The sequence below is a fragment of the Equus przewalskii genome, chromosome 10 (genome assembly GCF_037783145.1).
Source record: "Equus przewalskii isolate Varuska chromosome 10, EquPr2, whole genome shotgun sequence".
Taxonomy (NCBI): Eukaryota; Metazoa; Chordata; class Mammalia; order Perissodactyla; family Equidae; genus Equus; species Equus przewalskii.
The window spans coordinates 36,880,680-36,902,834 of NC_091840.1; the positions used below are offsets into that span (position 1 = coordinate 36,880,680).

Genomic DNA, 22,155 nt, shown 5'->3' on the forward strand with positions numbered 1-22,155 from the left:
GCTCCTTAAATGTGTGCTGACTGGTTGAATAAAAGAGACCCTAACTCTGCCTAAAGGTGTTCCAAAGCGCATCTTTTTTTTTTTTTTTAAATTAAAAGAAACGGAGAGTGATTTTGCTGAAAAAGTTCATCAGAGGTTCACAAACATCTCTTGAGATACTCTGTGGTATCTTAAAATATCACAGAGCCAAGATGAGGTCCACTGGTCTAAAAGAGATGCAATGTTCTTAAGGAGTTGAGTCTTCTCCCCTTTATCCCTTGGTGTTTGGATGACTGTAGCGCATATTTAATGTTGCTTTGGCATTCTTGGGAGAGGGGTGCTATTCGAGCAGGAGGCGACATTTTATTGAGGAAACGAAAGCCCTGTGGAGGGCAAATTCCACCAGCATAATAAAGATAACTGCTTCTTATAATTTCTGAATGCTGCAGCCTGCAGTTGGAAAGACTGTGCTAGCAGTAGCATTTCCAAGCCCTGAGAATGCAACTTGAAAGGGACTTCTGGATTCCACAGAAGAATACTTCTTCTGGAAGGTGAGGTGCAGGTGGGGGTAAAATTTCTGCGTCTTTCCAGTGAACCTGATTTTCCTGATCTGTAAGTAGAGGCAGTCATCTCTTTTTCACAAGGCACTTGTCAGGATTAAACGGGACGATGGCATAAAGTCCTTGGTACCTAGAAGACGCTGAATCACAGTGCAAGCATCTTCTCTGTCTCTCTGAAGTAAGAATCCCGAACCTATATAGAACCAGGGATGTGGAAATAAATTCTGCTCTTAGAGGCCACGCGAGCAGTGTCCAGCGATTCAGCAGCCCAGTCTGGAACGGAAAGGATCACTCTGTGAACTCCTGGCTTAAAGTGTAAACATTTGCCTATAGTGTTGCTATAACCAGCACCAGAGGATGCTGGGAGAAGAAACTTCCTTTGCAGGAACAGTCGCTCTCCTGGAAAAGCCAGCTTGCCTGGTTGGAGTTGAGCCAGAAAGGCTGACTCTTACCCTAGCAAATTCTCTATCACTCCAAGGTCCTGGATACTCTGGGAAAAGTGGCCAATGTCAGGGTGCCGCCTGCTGTACCAGCCTCTGGGTTCTTGTTCATTTGCTGGTTGGTGGCATAGAATACAACCATTTGCATTCACCTCTTTCCACCACCTGCAGGTTCTCAGAGTTCTGTAAATTCTTTAAAATTCTAGCACTCGGTGTTTGTTACATCAGGAGATAAGTTAGTTCAGGAAAGACCCTGGGCTTCGACTCCTCCAGCTTCCCGTCTGCCCTCAGTCCCACTCTGATCTAGAGCAAATCACCTTTGCGAGGAACTGGAAGACGCTGCATTGCTAGGATCACCTGATTTCTTTCCCCTTCGCCTTTCCAGTTCTCTCCCCTGCCCCAGAGAACTGAGATGAAATGGGAAGTAAATTGCCAAGGGAGAGCCTCTCCTGGGGCAAATTTCCTGTCTTTGCTTCTGGGCACGGAGACCCCGCGTAGGGAGCCGGTTGCAGAGCACTCTCCCAGAACCAGCTCTGGGCTGACAGGTGCAGGCAGCATCCACTCTTCCATGGGGGGAGGGGGGAGAGGAGGGGTTTAAAAAGAGGAGGAGGAGGAAGAAAGACTGTAGGAGACCCCAAGGGCTGCCCCTATTCCTCCACCCCGCCCCAACCCGAAACTGTCAGTCTCCACTAAGTCTCAGACAGAGACAGATTGAGAGTGTGAGAGAGAGAGGAGAAGTGGGGGTGGGGAGAAAGAGACGGAGGGGGGAAATCAAAGAAAATTGCAAAAGTCAATGGCCTGGAACAAGAGGCAGCCTCAGCAACTGAGTGTGACTTTGATTCCCCTATCATAACCCTGAATTAAAAATTCAGGCAATTATCTGCATGGCTTCCTTCTGATTAGAACGAGCCGGAGCCTCATTAATGCATCAGCACAGAGGAAAGCCATTAGGTTCTGTGAAATGGAATGTTTCTCTGAGAACAGGTTCCGCTTGAAGTAGAATACCCAGCAAAAAGAAATTTCACACATTTTTGAGCTCAGAGTCACAGGACGGCAGCCCGCTTCAGGGCTGCAGACCCCGCCACAGCCGTCCCATCTCCGCCGGCTCTGGGTGAAAGCCACCTTTGTTTCTCAGCCTCTCTCTGGCACCTCCATCCCCAGAGTTGTGTGGAGGGCAGGTAGGGGAGTTGAGCGGCCAGAGGGGACTTCCTGGCTGCTCCCTTTGCTTGGTCCTAAGACACTGAGTTGGCCTGGATGCCGGGTCTCAAAGTCCTTGAGCCATGAGGAGCGCCGGAACTTTCTGGGAATTCACTGCCCTCCTTTTCTAGAAGAACTAGAAGCAAGCTTGTCAGGACAGTGGAGGTCGGAGATGCCAGAAAAATCAAAGTATCTGCATGTCCCCAAGAGTCTTGATACTTTCCTGATCTGTGTGGCGACTTGGGCATCCCAAAGTGGCCCACGCAGGATCTGGTGAAGCTGAGCCAACCTCGGGGGCTTGTTGCTTAGGAGAGGGTGACGGGTCAGAGGTAAGGAGGGAACCCTTTATTCGTCCCTTATTCTGTAAGTTCAGAGCTTTTAGAAATGCAGATCTCCTGTCCAGGCCCTAAGTGGGTGAACACGCCTACAATACCTGGCATTCGGAATCCCTCATGCATCCCGCTTTGGGGTTTCCAGGGTGCAGCTATCTTCTTCAAATGGCTGTGTATCGCTTCCAGGGGAGCTCAAGAGCAGTTTTCCAAACAATTACCCTTGCGGCCCTAATAAGTTCATCTCTTGGGAGAATTGGGCTGGACTCAGAAGTATCATCTAGATTTTCTTCAAGCCAGTGGGTGGGACTTGGGATCCCCGTTTCTGACAACTCAACAGCCTTCTAACACAGGGATTCTGGGGATACCAAACATTTATCCTTGGGTTAAATCACGTAAATAAGCTCTCTAGGAGAAAAGCCAATCTTACATGACGAGAACTGAAAAAGAAATGTTTTTGTAAAAAGAGAACTAGTTACAGTCAATAGGATGCCAACCAGGAAAACGTTATCCTTCAAACTGTTTGAGTAAGCCACGTTCTCCTCCTGGCACACCTGTTAACTATTCAGTGTTAAGAAGCAGGGCCAAGTGTCTGTGCAAAGCTGCAAACACAGCCAGACGGTCATCAGGATAATGGAGTCAACGTATAACTGATATAATTTGTACCAACAGCGCCCCCTACTGTACATCGGCAAAACTAGGCAACCAGTGGAAATTCAGGTTTTCAAAATGTTTTCAAGTCACATCCCACGTTGGAAGGGTACATTCCTGGTCACCAGGGAGTTTTTATGAAGCATGTTTTCAATACTGCAGACAGTTTTATGGGTGAAGGCTCCTAGAGTTTACTTCACCCTCCAACACAAACAAGATGCTTGGTGATTCAACCATGTTCTTTGTGGGTTCTGAGTGTCTCGTCTTTCTAACACTTTGCTCTCACTGCACCAACACTCAACAAAGTCAAACACAGTTGAGAATTACTTGTGACCACAGATGACCCCGTGTAAAGGGCTGACCTAAAGGCACCCAGTCTTGGGGGGTAGGGGGGTGGAGGTTATCTTTCTGGGCTCAGCAGCTGGTATGACAGTGAAAGGATCTGGCCAAAGGTCAGGAATGTAGGCCTTCGAGTGAGGAAGCCAGTCCACCAGCTCCACAGCAGAGGCCTCTTTTGCCATTGGAAATGATTGAACCTCACCCTTAGTACCATCCGCTGTAGTTCTCAATATTTTAAACACAGACTCTCTTCCCAGTCAGATCATTCCTTTCTTCCCAAGATAACTCAGTTCCTACTTTCATAACTTGTTATTCATTCCACAATTTATTTTTTTACTGAGGAAGATTGGCCCTGAGTTAACATCTGTTGCCAATCTTCCTCTTTTTGCTTGAGGAAGATTTGCCCTGAGGTAACATCTGTGCCAGTCTTCCTCTATTTTGTATGTGAGTCATGGCACACAGCATGAACGCCAGTGAGAGGTGTCGGTCCCACCCGGGAGCTGAACCCAGGCCGCTGAAGCTGAGTGCACCAAACTTAACCACTAGGCCACAGGGCTGGCCCCCAACACATTTTTTTTTTTTTTAACAACGATTACATGCTAGACATTTTTCTAGGAGCAGCAGTCATCTCACTGAACAGGAAACAGAAGAAGTCTCTGCTTTCACGGAGCACACATTCTCTTTGGGGATACAGATGATTATAGAAAGACAAATGAATGTGTCAGCACTGTACGTGCTGTGAATAAACAAAGCTGGGTGAGGGAGCCAAGGAGGCTACTTATCCAGGTGCTCTCTCTGAAAAGCACACTGGAAAACCTTGTGCTCCACTCTGGCAGTCTATCTTCTTTCTCCCCTTCAAAACCGGAGTTGCCTCTTCCATAAAACCTCCCTAATTCACTTTCCCCTCCATGGATGTGCCCTTCAGCTCATCTCTACTCAAGCTTCTTCATTCTTGGAAAGACATATGGTCACACCTTTGATTACAGTCCCCTGGAGAACACGGGTCCTGTCTTCTGTCTCTTTGGTTTGCTACCAGAGCAGCGGGATGCGGGAGGTGGGGAGGAAGCCAGCATGTCTAGTCTGTGCTAGAAACATTAACACGTGAGTTCTTCTAGTCCTCAGAACTCCTGCAGACTCTGTCCTATTGTCCCCATTTTATAAACAGTGGAAGTGAGGCTGAATTTCTCTGCGGGCACACACCTGCCCAGTGGTAGAACTGGGATTTGAACCCTGATCTGTTCAGCATCGTCGTCTGAACTCTTCCCACTCCAGAGCATAGAGTGAGTGTTCGTGAAGTGTTGTCAGCGAGTAATGAGGACCGGGAAGGGATGAATCTGTTTCTCATGCAAAAGAAGTGATTAAACTCCCTCCTCCTGTCTGCTGGATTATAAATCCTTCCTTAGCTGCTAACCGGGTGACCACTTCCCCTTCCTGCGCCTCATAACCCTACTCTGTAAACTGAGGTTGGACCGGTTGATCTCCCAGGTCTTTTCCCGCTCTGACATTCTAAGGAATATAATCTTCTGTAAGGGATGGGGGAGGGTGGAGTGCGGGGAAAAGTCAGCTGACATCACTGCATCAAATCTGATTTTTTATTAAGAGACAGAAAACAGAACCCAACAGTTGGTTCACTCAATTAAAACTCAACATGTCCTGAATACCTGCTATTTGCCAGACCCCGGTGTGTGCTGAGGATACAGAAATAAACTTTTAAAACATTGTCCTCACTCTGTAATTCGTAAAGGAAGAGACAAATATGACGAGAAATTATTACAATAATAACAGTGGCTAACATTTTACATGGCACTCACTCTTTGCCGGAAACTGTTCTGATGAACTCATTTTAATCTTCCCAACCTTCTGTAAGGTAGATGCTATTATTATTCTTACTTTACAAGTGAGTAAACCGAGGCACAAAGAGGTATGTACGTCAAAGCGGTGTTGAGAACGTGAATAATGCATGAAGTGTTTGTTTACAGGGCCTGAGATGTAGGAATAGTGAGAGGCAGATGTTGGAAGGGAGGTAATATTACACAATGTTAACTGGTGGTTTTGTTCCCCTGATATTTCTGTTACTGCTTGCCTGACCCCTGTGCCATTTAGGATTAGCCACACACATCTAGTTGGAGGGAAGGGATTTTCTGTAAAGAGCAGAGAAGGCTTTAGGGTTTTGAAACTCAAAATCCGTGCCTGTGAAATAACTCAGGACCTAGAACAAACGGGGTGAGTTGGAGCCAGTTTTCCTGCCCCCAGGGAAGGGGAGAGTGGGAGGGGGAAAGAGGTGTGCATACCCCTCCCCCTCAAGAAATGGAGCACTAGACCGTGCCCCCCATTTGAGCTAGACGTCCAGTGAGTTCCGGGGATCAGACCGCAGAGCAGGAACGGCCGGTGTGCGTGTGAGATGCGCCGACATGGCCCCGCCCAGCAGCTCCCCGGGCACTGACACAATGAGAGAGCAAGGTACCCTGCCTCGCCTTTGAGAGCAGTTGCAAGCACAAGAGTTCTTAGCCCTGCCGAGTTTCCCTCCGGCCAGCACTGTGCACACAGCAGAATGAATGTCTGTTTTCCTAGAAGTGTGGAAGTAAAAAGAAGGTCATTGGCCCTGACGAGTCTTCTAGAATGGGAAGAAGGAAAAATGCTGCCTGGGGGGAAATGATGCCCCAGGACCAGAATGGGGAGGGGATGTCCCATGGCTGTAGCAAACAGGCAGTGGGGTCGAGAGGCCAGATAGAAGCTCTGGAGTGCAGGGGCCGAGTCTGCTCTGTTCCCAGCTCCATCCTGTGGGCCTGGGTCAGGTAAGAGGTGATCCATCAGTATTTATTAAATGAATGACCCTGGGTGAGCTGCCTCTGGAATCAGGCTCTTCGTTGGGTTTCAAACCTCACCTCTGCCTCGTGGTAGCTATGTAATCCTTGGGTAAGTCTCTTCCTTGCTCCGAGCCTCACGTGTCAAATGAGGATAAAAAGAGTGTAGATCGGTACTGATCTGAGATAAAAAGCGAGAACGGGCATAAAGCTCTTTGCGTCTGGCACAGCACAAGTGTTCGATAAGTATTTCCCTCAGTATTAGTAATGCCACTGTCCCCACCCTTGCCCTGCACCTTAGCACTACGTTAAACTCCCCCCCACCCCCACCCCCCGAGAGCTTACACACAATCTTGAAGAAAAGATGAGGACTCCAGGACTGGCTAGATCAAGTCCCCTCCCCGACCCCCCCAATGCAATAGAGACTTCTAACAGAAATCAAGCTAAGCACTTAAAAAAGAAAAGTTACTTTTCTTGCCCAATGGATTTTTTAGGTTGGTGTTCAAACTCAGGAAGAGCGCAAACCTGTGAAAATTGGGCATCCCCTGGAGACACTTGCTAGCAGTTGAAATCAAACAGCCTTCTCCCTTGTAGGCAGGTGTACTCACAGGCAACTTACCTCTCACCTTACTCGACCTTCCAGAAAAGCACAGTCCTCTGGTCGAGTTACCATTTGCAAGTGCTGCTAATAGAACTCAACTTCAAGGCACGGAGGACGAATCTCAGAAACCGAACTCTGTCCTTCCCTCTTCCTTCCACTTCCTCCTTCCCAGAGAGCTCTGGGTTTTCCTGAGGAAATTCAGTAAGAAGGTTTTATTTCTTGTTAAGATATGCTCTCCTAAAGGTGAGTAGTAAATATTATCATTAATTTTTTTATTTAAAAAAACCATCAGGATTTATCTGGCATCCCACTTATCTAAATGCCAATAGGTGACCACCTGTCCTATTTACCCAGGATGGTCCCCGTTTTATTACTGCAAGCCCCATATGGCAGGAAAACCCTCCGTCCCAGACAAAAGAAAATGCCCGAAATGTGCTGGGCAAACCCTAAATGCCAATGACAAATCAAGTAGACTTGTCAGCCCAAGGGAGTGTTTGGAGGGTTTTTTTTTTTGAAGGGCAAGGAAACGTACTCATTTGAAAACAGGAGAACTCACCTCGTGGGTGGAGAAACAACACTGATTCTCTTTGGGGCATTTTCTGTTCTTCTTGGTGCTGGCAAGCCTAGCCCTGAAGACCCTGCAGAGGGAGAGGCAGCCCCCACCGGAAACACTTGATTTGAAAATGAGGAAATGAGGGGGGCAGAGAGAAGACTGTTTCCAATAGGGCCACTGGACAAACCCTTGTCTTGGCATCCTTCCCATAATCCCTCACTTTTGGTCAGGCTCTGGGCCCCCCAACAAATCCCAGCCAGTGCAGAGGGCAGTTTCCTTGTCTCCGAGTCACCCTCAAGTCTGTCTGCCTGTGCAGAGCCCTGAAGTTTGTCCCCCACAGAGGAACAGCCCAGGCATGGAAGTTCCCCTCAGGACACAGAGTGGCTTCCCGAAGCCTCTCCGAGCATCCCTCTCCCTCAAACCAAGTGTCTTTTGTTGTGTTTATGGTGTGCTCAAACCTCACGGAATTGGTCCACTGCATGCTGATCGAGTTTCTGGTGACAGAGAATGTGGCACAGCTTGTTTCTGCACCTCGTGGTGAACGTGAGGGCCCATCAGGACTGTGGACATTTGGCCTTGAGGTTGGTCTCCTGAGGCTGCAGTGCTCCCTCCACAGGTCATCGTCTCTCATGAGACTGCAGTCAAGATGTTGGCTGGGCTGTGGTCTTCTGAAGGCTTGACTGGGGCCAGAGGGACTGCCTTCAAGATGGCTCATCACATGGCTGTTGGCAGGAGGCCTCAGTTCCTCACCCCGAGGACCTCTCCATGGGGCTGCTAGAGTGTCTTCCTGACATGATAGTTGTCTTCCCTGAAATGAGGGATCCAAAGGAGAGAGAGGCCAGAGGGAAGCCACGTGCCTTTTAAGACCCAATTACCCACCATCATTTCCTCCATATTCCATCTGTTAGAAGAAAGTCGCTAAGTCCAGCCTGCACTTCAGGAGAGGGGAATTGGGAGGGAAGTATCAAGAGATTTGTGGACGTATTTTAAAACCACAGTTTCCTAAAACATTAAGCGGCTGGACCATGGGTGAATTTCCACAAAGGTTGGTTCTGGTAGTGACATAGTAGAAAAACTATGGGCTTTGAGTCAAATCTGAGTTTGAAACCAGGTTTGCTCCTTTTCAGTTTGTGGAATCTGGGGCAAAACGATCATCTCTAAACCTTAGTTTCTTCATCTGCAAAATGAAGACAACAAGAGTAATTCTTTCAGAGTTATTGTAATAATTGGGTGAGATGACGGTCCCAGGGCTAGATCTAAATTGTATATGGCCTGATGCTTTTAAAATTTGACAGGGCCCTCTTTAAGAAAAAAGAATGCAAAATTACAATTTTAAGCTAGGTACAAAATGAGCATTTATTTAGAATTAGAAATAAAAAATAACACATTATAAAAGCTGGCAAATACCACACATATCACAAAATCCAAAAAAATGACGTTTAAAAAATTAACTACTTAACATAACTCTTTAAAATGCCTTCTTTCCTATATCTTGATTGCATACCTTTTAGTCACTCCTCAACATGACAAAGATTTTGTAATATTTTCCGTAGTCAGAAGAGAAAGATAATTCAGTCTTTCCTTAGCATGGTTGATTGAAATTTGGTTTTTGTTATTACGAGCTTATTATTCAGCTTCACAACTCACTGTTCATAATGTCAGGTACTTTTTAAGGGTTGTTGTCAAATCTGGAAAACCTCTATCAGGTTTCTTTTATATATGAGCTCAGGGCATTTCAAGTGCACTCATTACCCAGGGCCGTTGGAGGGGTCTGCATAAGGGAGGGGCTCGAAGCTTCAGCGTCCCTGTAAACATTCCCCTGGAAACAGGTATGTGTGTAGCAAGGAGTCTGGCATGTACCAGGTGCTCAGGAACTGGGAGATGCAGGTAGACAACCTCATCTTCCTGCTCCATGCCCCTGGCAAAATCAAGGAATTCTCATCCTTGATTTCATCTTCCTCCCTCTCCAGTAGCCCCTCCAGGGCCCCTCGGAAGGCAGGGACAAAAACACACTTCTTGTTATGATGGAGCGGAAAGAACACTGGACTCAGAATGAAAAGACCTGGGTTTTGAGTCCTAGCTTTGTCACCTGTCAGCTGTGTGACCTTGGCAAATCACCCCTCCTCTCTTTGTTTTAGTTTCCTCATCTCTGAGATGGGCATAGCTACGCCAGCCTCGTGGGTTGCTGTAGAGATTAACAGAATGAAGTAAGTAAAAGGACTTGGTAAATTGCAAAGCAATTTTACTAACATAAAGTGTTTTTATTTTGGTGCCTGGAAGTTACTGAGAAATAAGTCTGGACGCCATCCAATGTCTATGAGCATCTTAAGTTGTTTGTTCTCTGTGGCCTAAAGGAATTGGAAATTCAAATTGGACTTTAGTCAAATTTGGCATAAAGACCAGGACAGCAAAATCATCCAGTCTTTCCACAAAAAGATATTGAGTTCCAGCTATTGCTGTAATTTGTGCTAGAGCTGGGGATTCAAAGATAGACAAGACACAATCCTGGTCCTTCAGGTATGTAGGGCTGGTAGATGGAACCCCAGACCAACATCTGGAGGGTGGGTTCGGCCTGCTAAGTTTACACCCTTGGCCCCCCTGTGCCTCAGTGTCTCCTTCTGCCAAGGGGCATGGCTAACTGCCAGGGAGGGGTGTGTCTACCAATGAGCGAAAGCCTGCAGATCTTGGAGAATACTCGGACGAGTGCGTGCAGAGCCATCGGAGTGTTGCGTGGAGTCCGTCTGAGACTGGCTGTTCTCCTTGGGGAATTTTCAGGAAGCTTTGAAGTGCCGCCAGGACAAGGGAGGCTGCCCCATCCTGGAGGTGCGCTCACTTGTAATTTACTCCTCCACGTGGGCTCTGGAGCTCCAGGCACATAAATACATCACCCACTCAGCCCCACCCCATGGAAAAGAAGACTGACAGGAAGGGGGCTGGAGGGGAGGAATCACTAAATTAAGAAGGTCCCTGGGAGTGATTGACCTACAGACACGACTGAGTCCCCCGAGTTTCTCTCCTTAAAGCATAAATATTTCCAACTACGATCACAGACTCCCTCATCATAAAATCAATGAAACCACAAGGGAAAATGACCTCCCGCTTGACTGCACCAGAGATATCTCAAATGCAGTCGTTTCCCCTCCCTCAGAAGCAACGGTGCTGGGCCTCAGGATTTGAATTCCAGGCACCGCTGCTGGGAATTTGAGGCTAAGAGGAAATCAGGTGGGTTGAGCACCTGCCTGTCTTGTTTTACCTGCTAAATTTTGTGATGGCTTTTGGGCAGCCCCTGCTAGAGCATGAGACTTTTTCCTGCAGTCAGACCTGGGTTCTTGCTCCAGCTCCTCTAATTACTGGCTGGGTGTCTTTGGGCAAAGTAGCATCTTTCCATCCCAGTTTCCTCATCTAGTCAAAGGAGGATGATAATGCAAGGTCCCCCTGTCCTACAGGGAGGTGACAAGATCAAGAGATCTGTGTGCAAATGCTTTGTACACCAAAAAGCTCTTGATAAATAACAGGTTTTATTATTAAAAGATAAAAGTACCGATCCTGCTAATGTACCCGTTAGAACTCCTTACACTGTGACGGAGAACCTGACTCAAACTGGTTTACACAACACGAAGGTATTTTGACTTATGTGATTGAAAAGGGCTGATTCAGGTGAGAACTAGATTCAAAAATGTCACCAAGGGTCAGCTCCTCCACAGTGACTGCAAGTCTCACATCTTAACAAGATGCCATCCAGAGGAAGGGAGGTCCTCTTTCCAGTAACTTCTGTTGAAGAGATGGAGAGAGAGGAGTGAGGAACTCTTCTTTTTCCAGACTAGGACATGTATCAAATTTCACTGGCTCTCTTTACAAGGTCAGGGGAGAAGATATGCTGATTGGTTGAAGAGAATCAAGGCAGTTCCTTAGATCTGGGGGCAGGATCAAGATGCCAATCAAACCACACTTAGAGGAGTTACTTTATCAGAAGAAAAGTGAACTGCTGAGCTGCAGAAACAACATCTATCCGGTGCAGCCCACCCTCTTTAACAGCCCAATATCCACATGAACCGATATCCCCGTAAATACACCTTCAAAGATACCCACTCTCTACATAAACACAGTCAAACTCTTTTCCCAAAAGAGACAAGCCACAGTTTCATCCAGTCTGGTTCTCTGGGTGTCGCACAGTCCTCATATATGGAGCTACTAAGGTCCTGTGTGGTCCAGTTGGACTAAATGGTAAATTTAATCACCACTGATGCACTCACTAAATAGTAAAGGAGAGAGAACGGGGTAAGTGCAGTAAAAACTCTCATTTGGAAAATGAAAGAACAGGAAACAACTCTCAGTGGTCACCGGTCCATAGCCTGTGTCATATTCTACCAGAAATAACGTGGATGTCCTGCCCTGGCAGCCAGTGGACATCTTCCCCACCTCTGCCCTCTGGAAGGCTCCCCTTTGCCCTCTGTGGCCCCGGCTTCTTTCTTTGGAAAAATCCAGTGGATTGTCCTTCCTGAACCATGTGACATGCGAACTGAGAAGGATGCCTCTTCTGGGGACTGCATTATTTTAGCAGCTCTCTTTCTTCCTGCCGATGTGAGTTTAGGGGCCTGGAAATTGTTATCACAGACCACTGTGGGCCAGGTTTCAGGTTTCTTCGGCAAAATGATGCCCTTAAAAAGTTAATGGGATTCTGGGTTACTTGCTTCTGGCTAACGCCGTGGATAGTAACGAGAGTCAGAGACCTCACCATGCCAGTCTTTGGAACTCGAACCTGCCTGGGAATAGCTATGGTCTAGCAATAGGCTGGGTGCTCTGGCCGTCACTTCAGCCCTCAGTTAATGCTTCTACCTTGGCCTCTACTTGAGAATAATCTAAAGCAACAGGCTACAAAACTACTCCTTCCTCACGATAACAACAAAAATATCAGGAGTCACATTTACAGATTTCTTGCTATAGGGCAGGCTCTGCTCCAAAGGCCTTATGTGTATGAACTCGCTTCATCCTCACAGCAACCCTATGAGGCAGAAACTGTTATCCTCCCTCTTTTGCAAAAACCAGCCATGAGCAGTAAAGAACTTGCAGGGATTCAAATCCAGGCAGCCTGGCTTCAGGGTCGTGGTGGAGCTCTAACCACTGTCCGAAGCCGCCTCTTCCCAAGGGGAGTGTTGACTTCTTTGTTCAAGATGTAACAGGAGAGGCTTGGGAAGGGTCTCTCCCAGGCCTTAATCTTATTTCCTGCTTCGTTCCCATGTTCCCACCTTTCTTCTGCTAACTCTGGTTTGAGGGTAGAGAGTTGATCTTTCCTTGGACTCCCAGACAGCACGCCATCGGAAAAAGGCAACTCTTAGCCAATCTGTATTTTCTTCCCTCTCTTACTTTTGAGTGGGCCAGATTCAGTTTAACCTTATCTCTTTCTTGGAAGACTTTGCTGAAGAAGTTATCAGCACACTCCAAAATTTGAAATTTTCTTACAGTATCCTTTAACGCTAAAGCCTCAGGGAGAACACAGTCTGAATCTCAAGGCTTAGTGGCCACAGGTGAACCAGCTGTTTACTCGAATGTAAAAAAGAATTATTAAATTCTCCTATCAATTCTTTCCCTTCACCCAAAGGTCTCTGCTTAGCCTTGCAACATCCCACGTCTGGATTAGACTCTGTATCAGTTAGGAATCCCTTGGTTGCAACTCAAACTAACTTAAGCAGAAAAGAAATGTATCGGAAAGCTACTGGGGCTCAGAGAATTGACGGGAGACTGGGGATCACGGTTGGGAAACCTCAACAGTGGTCCCACTGGAGGAGATACTTGGTCACTGCTGGCCTGGCTGGGATGGTGCTGCAGCTAATCCTGGCTTACCTGCTCTCTGCTCAAGATTGCAGTCCCAGGGAAGGAACCAAGGAAGGCTTGGTCAGGCTTGAGTCACCTGCCCACCTCGTGGCTAGGAGTAGGTAGGACCCACCCGATTATGCTTTTTGCAGAGGAGATAATTTCAGTAAAGGAAACCAGGGTGCTGTTATGGAGAAGTTGATGCAGAGTCGTTCAAATCCAACAAACTCGCCTTCCACCTGGCAACACTGCCCATATGGCTCTGTAGTTGTTATTCTAATTCACTCATGGTAGTTGGACCAAAATGAGACCAAGCTGGACAGAGGTGTAAGGAAATCAAACAGCAGTTAGGGGAATGTCAGACCATGAGTATTCCTAACCCACACTTGTCCTTTGATGTCATCTTCAGGGAGAAAATTCTACGCTGGATCTGATTTAAGTGGTAAGACTTAGGCTCTTAGAGGGTTAAAATGTAACAAAACAGAATTTTGCTTTAACTGATGTTAGTTTTGTTTGTTTATCAGCTGTTTGTATCTAAGGGGCAAATACAAATGCATTTAGCTGTCGGCGTACGACTGTTCTCAGAAGCTGGTGATTCACTCCCTTACGCATTCGCTCATTAACAAATCACTTAATGAATATTTATCGAGCAGTTTCTTAGTCCTGGGCACTGTCTAGGAGCTAAGGAGATACCAACATGGATGACATATCTCGGTCCTCAGAGGCTTCATATCCACGTGGTGACAGAAATATAAGAAACACTTTGGTCACTTGGAAGGAAAGGTTCAATGTGAGGGCTCTGAAGTCAGACACAGAAAAGTGCAGTGTTGGGTTTAAATCCTGGCCTTGTGACCTTGGGCGAGTTATTAAGCTCTCCAAACCTCAGTTTTCTCATCTCCGTAATGGGGATAATAATAGTTCTTAGTTCACAGGGTTGTTATTCTTCTCAAGTTGATTAATAGCTTCAGGGTAATCCAATCAAAATCCCAGCATGTTCTTTTTTTTTACTTTTTATGAAGATTATGATAGTTTACAACCTTGTGAAATTTCAGTTGTACATTATTGTCTTTCAGTCGTGTTGTAGGTGCACCACTTCACCCTTTGTGCCCACCCCCACCCCCCCTTTCCCCTGGTAGCCACTAGTCTGTTCTCTTTGTCCATGTGTTTAACTTCCACCTATGAGTGGAGTCATACAGAGTTCGTCTTTCTCTATCTGGCTTATTTCACTTAACATAATACCCTCAAGGACCATCCATGTTGTTGTGAATGGGACGATTTTATCCTTTTTTATGGCTGAGTAGTATTCCATTGTATATATACATATACCATGTCTTCTTCATCCAATCATCCGTTGATGGGCACTTGGGTTGCTTCCACGTCTTGGCTATTGTAAATAATCAGCATGTTCTTTTTTTTAATGGAAGTTGATAAGCAGAGTCTTAAATATATATGGAAATATATAAATATATTAAATATATATGGAAATATAAATATATATATATGAGCCTAAAATATATATGGAAATACAAAGGGCCAAGAACAGCCAAAGCAATCTCGAAGAACAGAGCAGGAAGGACCACACTACCATATAACACGCCTTATTGTAAAGTTACAGTAACTCAGACAGTGTGTTATTTTGGCCCAATGATAGACAAATAGACTGACAGAATAGTCTAGAAATAGACTGAAATGGATAGGTCACTTAATTTATTAATTTATGATAAAGATAATATTGCAGAGCAGTGGGGAAAGGATTTTTTTGGTAACAATGTTTGTTCTTTTGTGTCTTAGTTATTTCACTTAGCATAATGTCTTCAAAGTTCATCCATGTTGTAGCATGTAATGTGTCAGAATTTCATTCCTTTCTTAAGACTGAATAAGAGTCCATTGTACGTGTACACCAATTTTTATTTATCCATTTGGGTTGTTTCCACCTTTTGGTTATTGTGAATAATGCTGATTTAAACTCTGGTGTACAAATATCTGTTCAAGGGGCCGGCCCCATAGCTGAGTGGTTAAGTTCTCGCACTCCGCTGCGGTGGCCCAGGGTTTCGCTAGTTCGAATCCTGGGTGCGGACAGGGCACCTCTCGTCAGGCCACATTGAGACAGCATCCCACATGCCACAACTAGAAGGACCCACAACTAGAATATACAACTATGTACTGGGGGGATTTGGGGAGATAAAGCAGAAAAAAAAAAAAAAGATTGGCAACAGTTGTTAGTTCAGGTGCCAATCTTATAAAAAAATCTGTTCAAGTTTCTGCTTTCATTCTTTTGAGTAAACACTCAGAAGGAGAAGTGCTGGATCATATGCTAATTCCACGTTTAATTTCTGCGTGAGGAACTGCCTTCCATTTTCCACATTTTACATTGCCGTCAGTATAGCACAAAGTTGCCAATTTCTCCGTAGCCTTGCCCACGCTTATTTTCTAGCTTTTTGTTTGTTTCTTTTTTGTTTTTGATAACGGCCATCCTAGTGGGTGTGACCCAGTTTTTAAAATTTACTTTTTGTACTGCTAAATGAGTGTTTCACTTTGGCTCATCATAGTCACTGGTCATTATTGATGCTATGAAATTTAACATTTAATATTTAATGGGTTCTTGTCATATAATAGGCACTGAACTGAGTTCTTTAATTCTTCATCTTATTTAATCCCCTTTATCTTATGTAAACAATAATTTTTTTGGCAAACTTTTAATTGAAATATAACATACATACAGGAAAGTGTACAGATTGATGAATTTTCACAAAGTGAATACACCTAAGTACCAATAGAAAACAATGATAACTCATATCTTGACTTTAAACCTGTAGAGTAGTTTTGCCTGTTTTTGAATGCTATATAAATGGAGTCATAGGATATAAAATCTTTTGTGGGGGCCAACCCGGTGGTGTAGTGTTTAAGTTTGCGTGCTCCACTTCGGCGGCTGGGGTTTGCGGGTTCCCATCCCAGGCTTGAACCTACACACGGCTCAACAAGCCACACTGTGGTGGTGTCCCACAAACAAAAAATAGAGGACAATTGGCACAGATGTTAGCTCAGGCACAATCTTCCTCAATCGAAAAGAGGAAGATTGGTAACAGATGTTATCTCAGGGCCAATCTTCCTTACCAAACCTCCCCCCCCCATCTTTTGTGTATTGCTTATTTTACTAAGTATATGTTTATGAGGTTCATTCATGTTTTCACATGCAACGATAGTTCATTTATTCTCATTGCTAAATAGTATTCCATTTTATGACTATACCATAATTTACTTACCCATTCTACTGTTGAGGAATATTTTGGTAGTTTCCTATTTTAGCCCATTACTAGTAGTTCTGCTGTGAGCATTCTTTTGGTAAACATCTTTTGATGAACATGTGTACACAACTCTGTTGGGTGTTTACCCAGGAGTGGAATTGCTGTCATAGGATATTCATATGCTTAGCTTTAATGGCTACTTTCAAAGGGGCTGATAAATACACACACTCACCACACAATATGAGTCCTAGAAGCTCCAAATACATGCCCACGTTTGGTATTGTTTCTCTTTCATATTAGCCATTTTGGTGAATGCTCTGGTCTGACTGTTTATGTCCTCCCAAAGTTCATATGTTGAAACCTAATCCCCAGTAAGATGGTATTTAGAGGTGAGGTGTTTAGGAGGTAATTCGGTCATGAGGGAGGAGCCCTCATGAATGGGATTAGTGCCCTCATAAAAGAGACCTGGGAGAGCTCCCGCACCCCTTCTTATAATGTGAGGACACAGCTAGAAGGCACAGTCTATGAACCACAAAGTGGGTCTTCACCAGCCACCAAATCTGTACCCAGACTGTGGGATTTCCAGCCTCCAGGACTGGGAGAAATAAATTTCTGTTGTTTATAAGCCTGCCAGTCTACAGTGTTTTGCAATAGCAGCCCAAACGAACTAAGACAGTAAATGAGTACTGGTGTTGCATTGTGCTTTCCATTTGCATTTATCTGATGAATAGTGAAATGAGCACTATTTTCAAAGGCTTATTGGCCACTTGGATATCTTCTTTTGTATAGTGTCTGTTCAAGCCTTTCGCTCATTTTTCTATTGGGTTGTCTTCCTCTTTTCTTTTTAAATGTGAAAGTTCTTTATATATTCTAAAAATGAGTCCTTTGTGAATGATATATTGCAAATATCTTTTCTCACTTGGCTTTTCACTCTCTTAACAGTGTCTTCTGATGAACAGAAGTTTTAAATTTTAATATGGCCCAATTTGTACTTTTATTTTAATGATTAAAACTTTTTGTGTCCCGTTTAAGTATCTGCCATCCTCCAAGATCATGAAGACATTTTAAGTTTTATTCTTGAGTATTTATTAGTTTTTCTCTTACATTTAGGTTTATAAGGCATCTGAGTAAATTTTTATGTATTATATGAGGTAGGGATTTGAGGTTCTTCTTTTTCTGTTTTTTTTTTTTTTTAACTGAGGAAGATTTGCCCTGAGCTAACATCTGTGCCAATCTTCCTCTCTTTGTATGTGAGCCGTGGCGACAGCATGGCCACTGACAGACGAGTGATGCATGTCTGCGCCCGGGAAACAAACCCGGGCTGCCAAAGTGGAGCACACTGAACTCAACCACTAGGCCACCGAGGTTGGCCCTTGAGATTCATTTTTTTTTTCTGTATGGATAACCAACTGGAAATGAATAAGATCGTGAATTTGGCCTAGTCCAAACACTAACTCTTTTCTGAAATATTCCCACGGAATCTTAGTTAGAATTAACTAATTATTTAAATTAATTTGATAAATATTTTTTGCACATTGAGCATTTGCTAATTTAGCTTGGTTGGTAGGAAAGGCTTCTCTGAGAGCTGACATTTGAGCTCAGGCCTGATTAATGCAGTGCCGCCAGCCACATGTGGAGCTGGGGAAGAAAATTCCAGGAGGAGGAAACAAGTAGGTAGATAAAAGTTTGATATGCTCAAGGAACAAGAAGAAGGCCAGTACGGCTGAAGTACAATGCTCAAGAGGATGGGAAACACGCAATAATTCCTTCGAATGTGCGATCAAAGGAAAGAACCAGACTGGTGTCCCCAGGAGACAAGGAGCAACGCCCACGAGGTTCTGAGCCAAGTTTGTCAACCCAGAATTCTCTCTATCAAGAGTGAGGGCAGAATAAAGACATTTCAGGCTTACTGGAAATCAGAAATTTTACCTATAAAGCAACTTTTCTTAGGATTTTACAAGGCAACCTCCTACAACGTGAGGACATGAAGGGGGAGATAGGAGCCCACCCAGGAAGACAGTGACATGAAGCCACGCGGCGGCCGCAGAGCATCATCACTGGCCAGCCGCCTCAGCCTGCAGCAGGTTTGGAAGATGTTTCTGAGTGTTTTTAGCTTCTGCTTGCACTCCATCCAATCGCTTTCCCCTATGTTGCTTGAGTAAACTTGGTAACGTTTTAGATGACCTTCCCCCTCAGTTTAAAATCCTTCGAGGCTCCTCATACGTTTCAGAATAAAATCCGACTTTCAGTGTGGTGTAAAAGGCCCTCTGTTATTCACCCCTGGCCCTCTCTCACCCCTCTGGATGGCCACTCACACCTTCGGCTCCAATCACTGATCTTTTCACAGACTTCTTAAAGCTGTTTGCCACGTCGGAGCCTTTGTATCTGCTGCTCTCTCTGAAGGAAACCCTTCTTCCCCTGGGAGATTCTTCCTTGCTTTCCAAACCTCCTTATCTCACGAAAGACTTCCCTGACCACCTTGTGCTGCCCACCACTGGTGCAAGGCCCCGTGGTCGTACCCCATAATTTCTCTGTAAATCACCCCAACTACCAATCTGTCTCTCCTTAATCTTTATCTATCTGTTCTCCTCACTAGGTTGTAATCTCCTTGAGCATAAGGACTGCATTCTCATCCCTCTAGAAGTTTCTATCATGGCTTCTCTGTGGTCAGGCTCTTAGGTCAAAATCTCGCTGCATCACTTGCTATGTTATCTTGGGAACTCTGAGTCTCAGTTTCCTCCCTTGTAAAAAGATGTGGTATTTTCATCTGCAGCACCTGGCACATAGAAGGTGTTCAGCAAGGTGTGTGGAATGAATCCATGCTGAGGGGCAGATGCCCAGGCAACAATCTCTCAGCGGGAGAGTAAGGATGAGTCATTTCAGTCAGTCTTGATTCCTCCCCTCCCCTCCCGAGGAGGACTGCTCAACTTCCCCTCTAGGGCTGTTATGCCTTAAGGGTTATGAGGAAAATGCAAAAAATACAGGCTCTTTTCCTTTTCGTGTTTATCCATGCGGTGACGTAAGGAATTCAGGATCTCTCAGAGAGCAAAAATTTCCAAAACACGTCATTGTCTGACAGTTCCTATGAGGCTGCCTAAACACGGTTTTACTTTAGGACCCAAGCTTTCCTGGCTGTGGATGCGTCAGTTAGGAACTGCTGGGAGGACGCAAAAGGATCATGTACCCATTTTGCGGAAGGAAAACCTCACGATCTTCTCTAAACGCCTCAGAGAACAAGACCTCACATAACTTGTCAGCAACTCACCAAGAAGAGGTCCCAGCCCCCCCCCCCCCCCAGTGTCCCCTCTCCAGCAGCTGAATGAATATTCTCTTTTTGTTCCTGTGGTGGAGGCAGCATCTCCATGGGGCTTCTCTACTTTGAATGAGTTTCTAGAAGCAACAAAGAGAGTTGGCCCTTCTCAATGTGTTCACAAGAGTCAGAGCAGAGTCAAGCAGAGCGGATTGTGAACTGGGCCATGAAGGTTCATAGCAGCGTTATGCATAATAGCCCCAAAGTGGAAACAACCCCAATGTCCATCAACTGATGAATGGATAAATAAAAAGTAGTATATCCATATAGAGGACTACTATTCAGCAGGAAAAGGGATGAAGTACGGATACACACTACACCATGGATGAACCTTGAGGACATTCTGCTAAGTGAAAGAAGCCAGACACAAAAGACCACTTATTATATGATTCCAGATTAAAAAAAAAAAAAAAGAGCTAGAAGGAATAGGGTAAGGCCACATTCAAGCCATTGTCAAAGAAAGCAAGAGTTTGCTGGAGTGTTCCAGAACTTTGCTTGATTACATAGGAGATGTGATCAGGGTAGGGACAGCCACAATGACATGGGCAAGCCAGGGAGTAGAGAGTTAACCGTTAATGGCTTTTGGACCCTGAAGACCTTGTCACACTGTAGTTGTTGTGGTTGTGTCGTAATAATTGCTGGCATGTTTCACTTTGCTTCAAGTCTTTTGGTCCCTTCAAGCATGCCACCAGAAATTCTAGTATTTGAAAAAGCTGAGAGTCACTGGATTATCTACTTCTTCCTTCAAGTGCCCTCTGATTACGATTGCCAGGTAAAATACAGGACACCCAGTTAAATTTGAATTTCAGATAAACAACAAGTAATTTAGTATAAGTGTGTCCCGTGCAATATTTGTTTATCTGAAATTCAAGTTTAACTGGGAGTCTTCTATTCTTAGATGCTAAATCTGGCAGCCCTGCCTCGGATTGCCTTCTTGTCATTGGAACGTGGCAGATGCAGCCCCACTTCAGGGCTGATGTTCTGTGATGCGCACCATCTACTGGGTACACGAACAGGGAAGGAACCAAGAAATGTCCTGAAGAAATAACCTGAAAATGGCAATGCAAGAGAGCTGGAAAGAAACAACTATGATTTACTTTTAAACATTCTTTAAAAATTTTTGACTTACCTCTTTAGATGTGGTGTCTGTGATCAGATCAACAGCTTAGCGTGTCCAGCGTATATCTGAAATCCCTTGTAAGTCACCCAGTGTTCAAACGGCCACCCTCTCCTGGCTGAGTCCTTGGGCTCCTCCATTAGCACATAAATGCGAATACCCAGCCTTGTCCTTGATCTACTGTGGTTCCTAGCGGTTCTTAGTGATCGTTTTACAATAAGCACGTGGCATCCAGCAAGACCCATCAAGTACAATAAATCTCAGACTGGTGCAACTTTATTAAACCCAACCGGGCCTGTAGGGAGACACAAGGAAGCCAGTATTTCCTGTTTACTATTTCACTCAGGTGGGTATAGAGTTAAGTGCCTAAGGGAATTGGCACCGTCCAAGGGCCGCTGGCTGCACAGAGGAATCACCTGGATGTTTTCAAAAACTACCAACGTTTGCGCCTGCCTCCTCCTCCTCCCCTCTGTTCCCCTTCTCCTTCTGTCTAAAACATGTGAGTTTATAAATTTACATGGTAACTTTCAAGGAGTGCGTTCCGCAATGCTGAAGACTTACTAAGAGACGGGCATGGAAATCAAGTTTCACTTTAGAGCTTGAGGTATTTCAGGGACAAAAGCTCTCATCCTCAGCACAGCCACTGAGGCCCATAGGCTCGTTGTTTTACCTTTTATTTTTTTGTTTTACAGACAAAGCGGAAAGGCCGAGGAGCTTCTCTGTCTCCAGTTCAGTTTCTGGGGTTCTGTGATTTCACCATGAATACGCATTACGAAATGGAATAGAAACTCCGTTTGCAATGTAGCCCAGGATAAAAAACCTAGAGCTCAATTTGGTTTTTGAATAGGTTTTTAGAATAAACTGGTGAGAAGGAGTTTGGGGATGGAAATTTATTTTCAAATACCCTCCAAACTGACAAGGTGTCTCCATAAGAGTAACTGGAATAATATGAAAAATAGTACCTGCGATTTATGGAAGGTCTCTTATTTGCCAAACACGGGTTAGGATGCTTTCCACACATTATCTTTTTTAACTCTCAATGCAACCCAGCCAGCTGGGGCTACATCTCCATGTTATACACGAGGAAACAGAGGCTCAGAATTTGTATTTCCTAAGATGACTCAGCTGGTAAGCAGCAGGGCTGTTTTTCACACCCAGCTTTGTCTGACTGCAAATCCTTTGCTCTTCCTACTCTGATATTCTGCCAAGACTGTAATGC

At 45.0% G+C, this 22,155-nt stretch overlaps 2 long non-coding RNA genes across 2 annotated transcripts; one reads left to right on the top strand and one right to left on the bottom strand.

The window, feature by feature from the left end:
• The first annotated feature begins 421 nt into the window (after nucleotides 1-421).
• Nucleotides 422-21,811, top strand: LOC139073935 (uncharacterized). Its single transcript, XR_011523135.1, has 3 exons — nucleotides 422-530; nucleotides 9,592-9,660; nucleotides 21,629-21,811. It is a non-coding gene; the product is annotated as an uncharacterized lncRNA (long non-coding RNA).
• LOC139073934 (uncharacterized) lies at nucleotides 5,086-21,233 on the bottom strand. Its single transcript, XR_011523134.1, has 4 exons — nucleotides 20,949-21,233; nucleotides 7,457-11,224; nucleotides 6,919-7,088; nucleotides 5,086-6,480 (listed from the first exon to the last, which is right to left on the bottom strand). It is a non-coding gene; the product is annotated as an uncharacterized lncRNA (long non-coding RNA).
• Nucleotides 21,812-22,155: the final 344 nt, after the last annotated feature.